The sequence below is a fragment of the Lynx canadensis genome, chromosome D1, assembly GCF_007474595.2.
Source record: "Lynx canadensis isolate LIC74 chromosome D1, mLynCan4.pri.v2, whole genome shotgun sequence".
In the NCBI taxonomy this organism is placed as follows: Eukaryota; Metazoa; Chordata; class Mammalia; order Carnivora; family Felidae; genus Lynx; species Lynx canadensis.
Genome location: NC_044312.2, coordinates 12,727,065 through 12,741,832, shown reverse-complemented (window position 1 = coordinate 12,741,832; position 14,768 = coordinate 12,727,065).

Genomic DNA, 14,768 nt, shown 5'->3' with positions numbered 1-14,768 from the left:
AGCAGCCAGTCTAATCCAAGATTTGATGAAAAAGAGAATGGTTACTGAGTGTTTCGGTGTGTAAATTCTTGCATTTACTCAGTATTTATTTAGCATCTATTATGTACATAGTAATGTGATAGCTCCTGGGGAGAGGTGGTAAGAAATAAATCAGACATGGTCTCTGACACTAAAATAGTTTATTGCACAGTGGATATACACATGTACACACACATACACACACACACCATTCCTTGCATCTTGGGTTTTTTTTCACTTAACAGTATACCTTGGGTGTTGTTTTATATTAGTACATAAAGATTTGTCACATTCTTTTAAACTATTATACAATATTCTATTGAATATATATATATATATATATATATATATATATGGGAGAGAATTATAATCAGTGTCCCATTATTGGGCACATATAGAATAAATTCCTAGATGTGGAATTGTATATTTAATTTTTATTGATCTTGTTAAGTAGCTCACTTTAGAAGCGATACTGAAAAGTGTGCCTCCCAGCAGCCTACGAGAACATGTTTCCTTATACTCTCAATAGCAGCATCTTACAAAACTTTAGGTAGTTATAATCGGCAGCTTCATTTAGCATTTCTCTTATTAGGACTGAGGTTGATGACCTTTTTGTTCATCTAAAAACCCCTTGTATTTCCCCTTCTATGAACTTTCTGTTTATTTCATTGTCTGTTTTCTAATGGGTTGTTGGATTTTTATTGATTTGTAAACACTCTTTGCGTAAGCCCTCAGGTCCTATCCGTAGTACTCTGAAAGCAAAAAAGGGGGTTCACAAATTCAATGCCAAAACTCATTTGGTGGTAAATCTGACCTGGTTTTCATGTGAGGTTTTGTCCGGCTCACTTAGTGTGAATATTCATGAATTTGCTGCATAAATAATAATGCATTTGAATTTATAGAATGTGACCCCACACGACACTGGTGGTGTCTCACAAAATTCAATAATCCCCAATATTAACCTTCCAAAAGCAAAATTAAAAAACCTAATGGTTTCAGATAAGAAACTGGGAAGTATTTAGAAAAAAAAATTTTGTTTTTCAAAATAATGCTTCCCCGTTTCCCCAACCTATTTGGAACCAGAAAATCCAGGAAAGAAGCAAAGTAAAAGTTTCTTTGTGTCCACTGTCTAAACCATATTTTGCACCATTGGATCATGGTCTGCCAATGCCATGGCCATATTTCTATGTGGGAGGCCTTTCAGAATACACAATGGAATTGAAGCGGCCACTTGAAACTTCTTTACTTGCAAATTCAAAGTTGGCAGATGAGGCCGCTTACAGAAATGTTACACACAGTTGTCACAAATAGGGGCTGTATTTCTCACAGCAATATTTTTCTCTTCTTCTGTTACCTAATAAATCACATATTTATGGAAACAAATTTGAAACAACTTGGTGGAAAGGCCTTCCTCCCCCTGAGCTTATAAATGATGCCTCCCATGTTTTCTCACGGTGCTTTTATGGATCCCTTTTTCACATTTCATATTTGATCCACCTGAAATTTATTTTGGCGTAAGAGGTGAGGTGGAGCTCTAACTTCGTATTTTATCAGATGGCTACCCAGTTGTCCCAAACCAGATTCACTGATAATCCATCTTTACTCCATTAATTCGAAAGGTCATCTTCCTAAGACACTAAATTCTTTTGTGTATTTGGATCTATTTCAGGGCTTTCCTGTTTGTCCCTTTAATTAAGTTCGTTTAGTACAAAGCGTGGGCTATTGCCTTATATTGTTATATTGCTGTCCAGGAAGGTTCCTTCAGTTTATACTTTCATCAACAGTGGATGACTATCTTGTCCCTCCATAACTTTGACAACACTCCTATTTTATATCCTTTCCTATTTTAGATGATAAACAGTATAATTTAATTGGTTTTTATTTGCATTTTTATTACTACCAAGCCTTTATATACATATATTTTTGGAACATCCAGGTATCTTTTTATAAATTAGCTGTTAGTGTCTTTCCCCCCAGATTTCTTTTTTTTAAATTTTTTTTTTCAACTTATTTATTTTTTGGGACAGAGAGAGACAGAGCATGAACGGGGGAGGGGCAGAGAGAGAGGGAGACACAGAATCGGAAACAGGCTCCAGGCTCCGAGCCATCAGCCCAGAGCCCGACGCGGGGCTCAAACTCACAGAACGCGAGATTGTGACCTGGCTGAAGTCGGACGCTTAACCGACTGCGCCACCCAGGCGCCCCTCCCCCCAGATTTCTAATGGGACGTTCAACTCTTCCCTGATGCTATACGTGTCCTTTAAAAAATCTTTGCCAGAGATGGAGTTGATGTCAAAAGCTGAGTTTGTGGGGTGCCTGCGTGGCTCAGTTGGTTAGGCATCTTGATTTCAGCTCAGGTCGTGATTTCATGGTTGTGGGATCAAGCCCTGCATTGAGCTCTACCCTGAGTGTGGAGCCTGCTTGGGATTCTCTCTCTCCCTCTCCCTCTGTCCCTCTCCCCCACTTGCACATGTTCTCTGTTTCTTTTCTCTCTCCCTCTCTCTCTCAAAAAAAAAAAAAAAAAAAACACCAACTGAGTTTGTAAGAGCAGGCTGGATGGAGGAGACCATTCTACAATATGTCTTCAACACTGTTCCCAAAAGTGGAGAGTCTTTTAGATGGGGAGGGGGTAGGAGAAGGAAAATAACAATGCTTGCTATGGGCTGAGTGTTTGTGTCCCCCTAAAATTCATATATTGAAGCCTAATCCCCAATGTGATGATATTTGGAGGTGAGGCCTTTGGCAGATAATTTGGTTATGAGAGTGGAGCCTTCATGGTGGGATTAGTGCCCTTGAAAGAAGAGACCTGAGAGAGCTTACGTCCCCTCTCTGATCTCTGACACAGGAGGACACAGCAGGAAGAGAACCATCTACAAACCAAGAGTTGGGCCCTCTCGAGAGCCTGACCACCCTACTGGGAATCTCCAACTCACTGGCCTCCAGAACTGTAAGAAGTGAACTTCTGTTGTTTAAGCCCTCCAATATACAGTATTCTGTCATAATAGCTCAAAATGAGTATTGGTAAATATTTGCCAACCACTTAGGTACCAGCACTTTCCAAGTTTCTGTTGTTGTATCATCGGAATGACCTTACAAGGTGGGTACTCCAGTCATCTCCATTGATCAGATAAGAAAACTAGGACTTGGTGATTAAATAGCAAATTCAAAGTCGCACAGCTAGAACATTGTAGAAGCACAACTAAATTCCAGCTCTCTGATACCAAAGTGAGTTTCTCTCTCTTTTTTTAAATTTTTTATTTTTTAAATTGTTTATTTTTGAGAGAGAAAGAGCGTGAGTGGGGAAGGGACAGAGAGAGAGGGAGACACAGAATCCGAAGCAGGCTCCAGGCTCTGAACTATCAGCACAGAGCCCGATGCGGGACTCAAACCCACAAACTGTGAGATCATGACCTGAGCTGAAGTCAGACGCTTAACTGACTGAGCTGCCCAGGTGCCCCCAAAGTGGGTTCTTTTAATGTCCATATCTACTGAATCCTAGTGGCTCCAGGCTAGTGGAAAAGTCAGATCTATTCATACACAAGATCATGAGGTAGACAAAGTTTGTCTTCAACTGCCTCATTTCTGTGTCTGCCACAAGATGGACAGGTATCTTATACACTGTACCTTCCTTTTCCATCATTACCCACTGTCCTGCAGCCTCTAGGTGGTCAGAGTTCTTGACCATGACACCCATTGGGCCTGACCCCCACTGGTGGCGCCTCAAGGTACGGACATGTCCCTGAACCCTTCCTTTTTTTTCTCATCCAAATGTCCCTGGCCTTTGAACTAAAAGCCATAGTTTCTGCTAATTTGCTCAACCAAATTAGACAGAGTTTTTAATGAATGCTAATGAATTAATATATTATTCACACAGAAGGCAGGAAGGAGACAAGTAAAGAGAGAGGAGAAGGAAAAACTGAGCAAAGTGTACCAAGTGACAAGTGTGAATTGGCTTTCTAGGTAGTATGGGATCTCTTTCCCTGGCGATTTTCTGAGGAGAAAGAAGCATTGGCTCAGGGCTAAACTGGAGGAAGATAATCGGGGACCAGGTGGGCCTCAGCTGCTGGGCTCACCATGTCTCCCGAGCTTGGATCTGTGGCAGACCTTGGTCTCCAGGGCTTGTGGCTTCCCTCGCACAATATTTCCACCCCAGCAGTCCAGTCGGGCTAGTCGAGCATTGGCTGTGAGGGTGGAGTGAGGGAGGTTGTTCCCCCCAGAGCTGGGCCTTCCAGGGGGACAATGCTCCAACAGGCAAATCAGAGACCATTCAATTCTACTAGCCCCCCAAACGTTCCCCTAATTGATCCAGAGCTATATAAAGGGAAAGAAGGGACTTAAATAACCCCACATGTATAGCCAGCTCTCAAAATCTTTGAAACCTGAAGGCAGTTCCCGTTTGCAAAAGATCTACCTTATGGGCCTCCCTGAGGATGGTCCCTGCAGCTTTGGCATGAAAGACCAAGGAGAAGAAGCTAGACACAGATCGAGGGCACACCTCTCTATTTCCCACCTCGGATTGTATAAATGGCTCTGTTTTTGCAGGAGGACGAGGGGTGGGCAAGTGGGAGGTGATCTATATATTTTGCAATTAACAAGGATAATGAAATATTTTTGGAAATGTTTGCTTGGGGCTCCAGGTTTCTCTCTAGACTTTTCTCCTTTGACAGTGAGAGATGCTTGTGGGGGTGCATGATGCAAAGACCTGAATCCATCTCAGAGCCACCCAGCCCTGAAGTGAGGGTCTGGGTGAGATGAGCACTCACATCCTCTCCAGACAGATGCTCCTGTGATTGTGTCTGGCTTTATCTGCAGTGATGAACCGCATTCAGAACAGGGAATAAGAAAGGATTAATTATACTCAATTCAATAGAAACATTATTAAGAATAACCCCTTAAATTTTTTTTCCTATTACTGTGCCTTTTTGCTCTCTTGAGGCACTATGATATTTTAAGGCTATCGTGAGTTTAAAATAACCTCACCGTTAGCCCATGGAAATAGAGAGGATGTGCATTATCCTCCCCTTTCCGTGGAAGAGGAAACTGAGGCCTGGGGAGGTCCAGGGGCTTGGGTAGAATCCCAACAGAAACCCAGGTCCCTCTCTGCCAGCCCGAGCCATTTCCAGTGGATGTGCTTTCTCTCCCTGCAAGACACGGTCTGCTGATTAGAGAGGTTTCTTTTTCCCAAACCCCATTGCATTGGACAGATGCATTAAAAGCCTCCCCGGGTAGACAAATCCTGGGGCCGACAGGTAGCTTTCCATTAATAAAGCAAAAATACAAATTAAGCAGTCCTCTTGGTGATGCTAGAACTGGACTCGCCCCTCCTCCCCCGCCCCCTAGGAATCCACAAACACATCTTTAAATAACAAAAGAAAATTGAGTACCTGATGCAGTTAGCAGTGGCCCCGTGGGGGCTGGGGAGACCAGAAAAAGAGTCTATTATTTTGCACCTGTCCTGCCCAATAGCTCATTGTGCAGCAGTATTTACTTAAAAAGCAGAAGAGGAAATCATTATTTGCTCTTAGTCCTGCGATTCCCGTGGCTACACTCTTTGGAGGAAGTGTTTTATTTTATTTCTTTTTTCCCCTTCTCCCATGCCTGAGTTTCAAGAGGTAAAAGTGTCAGTGCCTGGCGCATATGATATGGAGAATCAGCACAGAGGCCAGGATGGGAGTGTGGCATTATGCCTGCCCTGCTTTCTTTCATGTCTGGACAGCGATGAAGAGAAATGAGCTCAAAGGGAGGTCTCTCTCTCTCTCCTTTTCTCTCTCTCTCCCTCTCTCCCTCTCTCTCCCCCGTTCTCTCATTCTCTCTCCCCATTTACAAAAGCTGCATATACATCATATATGCATGCACCATTAGATGCATATACATATACACGTTGTGTAGTACCCATATGTTATATACATATATGTGTATATTTTACATATATCATCTAAACATATCTACATTATATATGATGTATTAAATACACACACACACACACACACACACACACTTACAAATGCATTCTGCTTTCCTCCTCCCAAATAGAAATGCTAATGAAACACTGAAAAAAATGAAAAAATACACAATCCAGAGCAGAAAAAAAAAGGAAAAGCAAAACCCCCCGTTTTAAATGTTATAAGTATCTTCCAGTTACTAATGTCTCCCCCCTTAATGGCTGTGTTTCTCCAGCTGGAAATTGGCAGCAATCAGCTTTACAAGTGTTGGGGAAAGATTTACTTGGACAGATGAAAGAAAATCATTTCCTCCTAAATGCCGGCACCCACCACAGATAATGTGGCACTCCCCTGCTTGGCAGAGGGCAGCGCATTTTGAAGGAGCTTGTTTTCTTGGAAAATATAGTCATTGGGCAGGGAAGACAAAAATATGACCGGGCTGGTAAAAATGCTATTGTTAGAGGTAATAAGGTGTTAAGGGCAGTGCTTTACAAGAGGAGAGCATTTTCTAAAGCTTTGAGAGCAGGGTGGGTAGACGATAAATGGCCCTGGGTGAGAGAGAGGCCCAGCAGACTGGCTGACCTATCTTTAGCGGTCTCTATGCCCTTTGCATTCCCATAGAACACTGGTGTGGAAAGAGCCCCGCAAGATCACTTTTTCCCACCCCTCACCTCTCACGCCCAGAGAGGAGAGAAAGCAACCGACCCACATCACGAGGGGGTTGGAGGTAGAACAGGACTGGCGATCCCAACACATCCAGCTGCATGTGGTTCGTGTTCCATTAACGGCACAAAGGTCCGATGTTCTTTGTCCCGATGAGCAATTTTTCAATCTCTCTGTGTTTGGGGGACTTTCGGTGGGGGGGACAGTAGGAGCCAGCTCTTAGGTTCTTTTCCCAAACCAACTTCCGCGGAGTAGTAGCTTGACTTGTATTTTCATTAGTTGTCTGTAAGATACAATTGGAAGAGGTTCCATGACTTTTGAAAAGAGCCCGCAAACTAATGTTGCCTCATTGATCCACTTCTGGGCAGCCCTCTTAGGCTACCATATCCTTTCTAGGGCTTCAGTCTCCTTGTTGCTCTTGGCTGAGACTCCAACCACTCTTTGTGACTCACTTTTTGCACTGGTTTGCTACTTGCCTGATTTTGATCTTACCGTGAGTTCTTGCTTTCCTTTGCACCCTCCATCTTCCCTTTATTTTGCATATCACATGTCATGCTGTGTCCCCCAGGGTGACATCAATTCCTCCTATGGTTATTATTCTAATCTCTTCCCCACTCGCTTCATAAGCTCCCATTGGCTGCCTCGTGTGACTGTTTCACACTTGCCTCAGGTCGGCGCTTCTATAATCTTTCTGCTGCTGACTCCCAAATTTATTTCTCCAGCCAGGATCTCCAATGGGCCCACGTTTCAGACTTATATCTTCCAATATGTCCTGGATCTCTTGCATGAATGTTTCACGTCATAACCTTTCCGCACAAAGCTGGTTCTGCATCTGTTTACAGTCTCACCCAGCAGAATGGGCATATAAACCACCATCCAAACCAGAAGGGAGGGTCAGAGAGCAACCTTTTTGCAAGTTAGTCAATCACCAGACCTTGCCAATTTTACCTTTTTCTCCATGATCCCACCTCCTCTCCATTTCTTCTCCCCGCCCTGCTGTGGGCCATGGTTCTCTTGCAACCCAGCCCACCACAAGAACCTCTTTGGCTCTCCATCTTGGCTCTACTCTGTCCCCCTGTATTTGTTCTCTGCACGAACACAGGAATGGTCGACTGGGAAAACAGATCCCACTGCTGTGCCTGGGACCAAGCGAAGCCCCTAGCTGTTGCCTGCTGGGGTGAAATTCTGGTCCTCGATCCTGTCCAGCTCTCCTGCTTCATCCCTCAGTCCTTCCACCTTGCACTTCTCTCTCCAGCAGACCAAACTGTGTGTGGTTTCCATTGTGCCACTTTTCTCCTGGTCTTTTCATTTACTGACCCTTCTGCTTGTCACGCGCATCCCTAGCACCTCCTCTCCCAGCCAATTTGGGCTCGTCTAGTCTCAGTTAGGGACCTCCTCTGCCATGAGCCTTCCTTGTGTCTCCCCTTTCCTATGGCTCTCTCAGCACCCTGTGCATCCCTATCTCCACACACTCATTCCACCAATGTTATTGATTTCCTGCTTTGTACCAGGCATGGCACTAGGGACACAGTAGCAACTAAAGCAAGGAAAACCCTGCCTCTTAGACATTAAATTCCACTAGGTGGGAAAGGAAGAAACAAGATACAGAAGTGACATGTTAGTATGTTTGAGAATGATAAGTACCTAGAAGAAAAATAAAACAGAGACAGGGAAGAAACAATATTGAGAGGGTTGAAATTTAAGGTGACTGAGGAAAGCCTTGCAGAGGAGGGGACATTTGAGAAAGATCTGAGGCCTGTGAAGGAGGAACCCATACAGATATTTGGGAAGAGCATTTCAGGCAGGCAACAGCAAGTGCTAAGACCTTGAGGTACAAGTGTGCCCAGCATGTTTGAAAAGAATAGTGAAATGCCAGCATAGATGGGAGAGAGTAAACAAGTAGGAGATGATGTCAAGGGGGTAATGAGGGACAGGGAGGGCACAAGTCCCAGTTCTGTTGGCCATGGTGAAACAATGGCATTTACTCTGAGGGAGATGGAAACCATTGAGAACTTAAGTGGGGGGTGATGTCTGCTTTATAGTTAACCAGAATCTCTCTGGCTCTCGTGTTGAAAATAGACCAAAGGGAAGTGAGGGTAGAAGCAGGGACACAAATTAGGAGCCTATAGGAATAATCTTGGCAAGAGGTGATTTTTGTGTGACTCAGGGGTTTGGCATGGGAAGTAGTTGATAAAAAGGGATCATATTATGGGCGTCTTTGACACAGGGATGAAAGGACCTATTGATTTAATAAAGTAATTGATTCCTAAACTAATCATTGATTGTCTAAAAGGTAAATCGTTGTGCTTGGGGAGGGGAGAGATAGAAGGCCAAGTCAAGCACAGACCACAGTCTTTGCCTTTTAAATCCCCACCAGTTAAGCAAGACAATATGGCAGGTACACCCAAATGTCGAGTAACCATAAAGAAATAACAGGTAAGAATGGAGCAAGAGCCTCCTCATAAGTCAGGGTCAGCTAGCAGCTATAACAAGTATCCCACCTGTCACGGCTCACTTACCCCAATGTACTTCTCCCTCCCTCACTGTGCGTGTGGGTTGGTGGGTAGTGGGAAGGTTGGCGCCCTTCTCTTCATCACGGTCAGTCAACCTTCTTACATCATTGAGTGTCTCTGTCATCCCCAAGGTCTCTCACTCCTTTTCTGTATCCTCTTCTTGCTTTACCACTCATTTTTAGGGTTTAAAATTCCTTTTTTACTTTTCTTCTGTTCCCTGAGTACTCATAAATTCCAATGGAATAGGAATGGGTAAGAATGTGTCCGGTCTGAGCCAAAGCTGTTTAGAACACTTAGGACTTTTCCAGATTCTCTTTGCTTACCTCCTGACCAAAAGTGTAGAATGCAAGGAAAGCTGAAAAAATGTAGCTGATCAGTGTGCCAAGGCAGGATATGGGTAAGCACCGGAGGTTGCTATCAGAGCCTCCCAGCTGGACCTGTGGAGTCCTTCTTAAGTCATGCCCAGCCCTCTCTCCACCCAGTGGCCAAGGTCATCTTCCAGAATCACTGAGTGGATTATGTGGCTTCCCTGGTTAAACCCCTCCACTGCTCCGTTCTTCTTTCAGGCTCCAAAGGAGGATACGTTGAAGCCTTTTTTCAAGCTCACTTTAGCATTGCTTTCCATGCTGTCTACCTTATGCCATCTTATGTGTCTCCACCATATCCATTCTTCCTCTATACTTTCTCATAGGTCGTTTCCTTTGTCTGGAAGCACTTCTTTCTTCCTCCACTAGATGAACCCCACTCATCCATCAAGACCCTGTGAAGCCTGTGTGACTGAGCTAGCTGTGTTACTTCCCTCCCTGTGATGTCTTCAGTTATATATGCTTTGTCTATATCTGCACCATCTGATGTGGTGGCCACTAACCACATGCGGTGGCCACTAAGCACATGTGGCTCTTGCATACTCAAAATGTGTCTAGTACCACAGGTTGAAATGATATTTGGATTTATTGAGTCAAATAAAATTTGTTATTAAATTTAATTTACCTTTTTTTTTTTTTTACCTTATTAACATGTGATTGCTAGAAAATTTTAAATTACAGTTCTGGCCCACATTATATTTCCAGACAGCACTGGCTGTAGTATTTTTCATACTGTAATGTAACTGAATGCATGTCTGTCTCCAGCACTAGAATATGAGCTCTTCTACTACAGCGACAATTCTCACTCATCTTTGTGTCCAAAGGCACTTGGATGGAGGGAGCCTTGTCCATAATAGAATCCCTGCCCCCACAAAGTGTGCTGGGTTAAAAGAAGGAGCTCTATGAGAGAAACATGAACAGAGCTGGCTGTGGACAGGGGGGATTCTGATGGATAGGAAAGAGGAAGAGAGAAGGAAGTAGGTTCACAAGAAAGCAAGAGTGAACAATGCCGGGATCTCTGGAAGCATGGGAAGTAGGTAGAGAGTATGAAGTGAATGCTTTGTCTGGAATGCAGGGCTGTTGAAATAAGGGTGGAAGACTGTGATGGGAAAACTGTGAAGGCCTTCCAGTACCAGAATGAAGGGTCAGCACTTCCTTCTAGAAGCAATGGGTCACGGAGGATTAGTGAGCAGGAAGTAGCTGCCACCATCATATACATTACAATAGTCGGAATAGCCTTAACTTGTCATTTGAAAGGCTGTCACAATCTTTGTCAGTATGAATTATTTGCGTTTATGCACTTGGTTGTTGGTTTTTTTTTTTTTTCTTTCATCTGAATGCTTGGGGTTTAAAGCCCCAATTTCAGAATCCCCAGGGCAAACCTCTGTTTAAATTCCCATTCTCAACTCTCAACTCCTCTGGGGCCCAAACCTTTTCAGGGAAGGTAGAAAACCCATTTCCCATGAGGACCTTTCCCTGCTGAATTTACTCTTTGTTCCTCAGGAGGTGACTGAGGGAGCCCTGGGGAACCAGGCTGGGGATGCCAAAGTTTTTTCAAGCTATGGACTCAGAGCTTTTGTTCCTTTGAACACAACTGCTTTGGAAACAAGCAAGGAATTGGCCACGGCACCCAACTCCAGGCTTTGATGTGAGATTGCTGGGCTCTTTGATGAGTGTGTACCAGAGCCAGCCTTGGGGATAATTAAGTTGTGTTTTTTTTTTTTTCCATAATGAGGGCCAATTGGCTCCTTAATTATATTTTTCTCCATCTCAAATTTTAAAAATGTGAACCACTTAGGTTGGTTGATCAAAACTTGTGTAATATGTGGTGGGAAGAAGGAAAGGATCAGATTTAAATCTGAGCTCTCGATCTTTATTAGCAGATGAAGGCAGAAGCCTATGTAGTGAGGCTAAATCCAGAGATAGGATCAGGGCAGCAGCCCGACAGCAGACTGTGACAGCTCATAAGCAAGTTTCCTTGGGGACACACAGAGGCTTGGATCAAAACATCAAATCCCAGGAAATAAGCACTGGAGGGGATTTGAGGTATTTCAGCCCCAAAGGGTCATTCTATTGATGGAAAGTCTTGGGTCCAGAAAGAAGTGACTGGTCCAAGATCATCCTTTTCACTGTACCAGGCAATGAGCTTCCTCAGACTCTAGCCATTATTGTGACATAACAATAGTTCCCTTTGCATATTACTTTATGCTTTATTTTTTAAGTTTTTAATGTTCATTTATTTTTGAGAGAGAGGGAGAGACAGAAAGAGCACGAGTGGGGGAGGGGCAGAGAGAGAGGGAGACACAGAATCCGAAGCAGGCTCCAGGCTCTGAGCTGTCAGGACAGAGCCCGACGCGGGGCTCCAACTCACGAACTGCAAAGATGGTGACCTGAGCTGAAGTCGGACACTTAACTGACTGAGCCACCCAGGCTCCCCCTGATTTTTTGCTTTAAACAACTCTTCTGTAGCCACTGTCCCCTTGGTCCTCATGGCAATACTGTGAGCTAAGTCAAACAGCATTAAATAGTGTTGCCTTTTTTTAAGAATCCAAATTTCAGAGTGGCTCATCATTTGCTTGAAGTCACACAGTAGATGATAGATCCAGGAAACATAGGAAAGTGCATGTTCTTTCCATTTTAGTATAGCAGCCCGCCCATTCTCTCATCACTGATTTATTCATTTGCCAAACACCAGCTGACAGCCCAGGCTAGGCCTCTTGCTGGGCAGTTTTCTTTGGCATCCCCCAGCCTGTTTCTTCTAAGTTTCTATCTGCTTTCACAGAGTAATTAGGCTTTTAGCCATAGGAAAACCATGATCTGGTGTGAGCTATAGGAAAATCTCTTCTGTGGAGCGTGAAACATGGCTTGGTGAGGATAGAGCCTAGAGGCAGAGAGGCTAGCAGGCTGGCCAGGGGCTGAGAAGACCTGAATACAGGACTAGCCATGAGGAAGGAGAGGTGGAAGGTGGTTTTGAGGGAGATTTCAAGTGGAACGTGGTTGCTGGTGAGAACAAGAGAGCAGTTGGAAGAAGCCTAAGATTTTATAGATCAGTTACTTGGGAGGTCCGAAGAGTGTGAGCCAGTTCTGGGCTGTACAATAAGAAGTCCAGTGTCTAAGGATTATTCTTTTTTTTTTTTAATGTTTGTTTATATTTTGAAAGAGAGAGAAGGAATGAGTGGTGGAGGGGCAGAGAGACAGGGAGACACAGAATCCGAAGCAGGCTCCAGGCTCTGAGCTGTCAGCACAGAGCCCGATGTGGGACTTGAAGTCACAAACTGCAAGAACATGACCTGAGCTGAAGTCAGACGCTTAACCGACTGAGCCACCCAGATGCCCCTGTCTGAGGGTTATTCGAGTAGAAATGTCTTGCCACAATGATGGGCAGCAATGATTCTAGAGTTGAGGAGAGAAGGGGAGGTCTGCCATCAGAGTGTTGCTGACTAGGGGGTCATGGGAGTAGGTGTGCTCATCTGAGGAAAGTGTGGAAAATAGCAAGAAGGCTTGAGGCGGGCTGTGATCCAGGCTCTGCTTCTAAGGGACTTGTCTAGGCAAAGCCATGAACCTCAGTTCTTTCCTAGAAAAGCTGGAGCAGGTGATCCACACACAGCCTTCCACTGTCAACCTCCTTTGCATCAGTGATACAGGAGTTCGGAGTCTGGCCCTGTCTCACACCTGACTAGATCTGGCTGGTATTAAGGAAACCCTGGTGGCCCCATAAAGCCACGGTGTTCTTCTACCAGCAGCTTCCCTCCCACTCACATGGGATGTGCTGTTGGGTAACTGCCGCCTCCCCAGTCTCTACTCTGCGTCGCCCTGTCCTCTGGCCCCAGCTTTTATTACTTAGTGAGTGATGTTTGCCTGGAAACACTTTCTTTATGACTTATTAATAAAAAGCGAGAAGGGGAAAATGGGAGAAACACTAGGTAAGAGAGCAGGATTGTATCTAAGTGAAACACTTTTCAAAGTGTCAAAGGGTCTTTGGGGAAATAGGAAAAATAAATGAGTCAAAGTGTGAAGTGAGTGAGAGGCAGGAAATTTTGGCTTCGGGAAATAATTCCTCAGCAACAACAATTTGAACTGAAAACAAAACAAAACAAAATAGAACCCGACAAAATGAAAACTAATAATAATCATTGCCGTATTCCTCATCGTGGTCACCCTCACCTCAACAGCCTGTGTTGACACGTTATTTGACACTGGGTTGATCTGAAAAGTGACCAAGTCATCAGAGAGTGATATAAGGAAGTTGAGGATGGTGGTGGGTGGAGCCAGGAAGAACAGAGCGATGGGAGTGGCCCTGACACTCCCTGGGTTCCAGAAAATGGTCCTAAACCCCATGGGGCTGGAGGATGTCTCCAGGTTCGGGCAATGCCTTGGGTAGGGCTCTGCTTTAGAATGCAGGGTCTCTAGAGTCTCCTAGTCTCTCCTTCAATTGTCTGCTCATGAAAAGTAGGAAGTAGCCACCAAGATTGCAAATCTGTGCCCTGTGGGTGATGTGGGGCCAGATGGCGGGTGGGGAGCCACACAATCCATGAATGTTTGAGATTCTCTGTTATATGTGAGGGGTCAGGTGCAACCTACCAGAAGCCTTCCAAAATTCATTGCCCTTCAGTGGTGGCTCCTGGGCTGAAGCTTCAGAAAAGGTTTTCAGGAAAAGAAAATAATACAGCTCCTCTATTCTTTACCCCTCATTTCTGAAAGTTCCCAATTTCTGGAGATTTCCCATTGCCTGACTCTCCCAGTGTCCCAGACACTGGCCATCCTAAAGGGTATTTCTTCCAGTTAGCTTGCTCTGTGAACATCCACTCCCATGGCTTTGTCCATACGGATGCCTCTCCCTAGAGCCCCTCCCCACTTTCAACCCTAATTCTCCCTCTGAAATCCTACCCTTCTCCAGAAAGCACAACTTGATGCTTCCAAATGGAAGGATTTTTTTTTTTTTACTTTGCTCTACTTTTTATTGTGCATATCCCATTCATGCATATTTTATGAATGTCTGTACACATTCAGGACTTATCTACCCTACTAGACCACAGACTCCCCCAGAGATGAGACCTTGTCTTATTTATCTGAATAATGTTCAAAACAGGGAGCCCACAGAATTTTTCAGCTACAGGACTAGCGAGTGAAAATGAAGGAAGCAGAGTGCTTTCCCAGCATGTAGAATCACAGCTCAGCAAGCTGAACTCAGTGGCCTGTCCCCAATCCAGCCTTCAAGGACAAAGTCAGATGCCACTTTGGTCTGAAAGCCTTACCAGATATTTTCA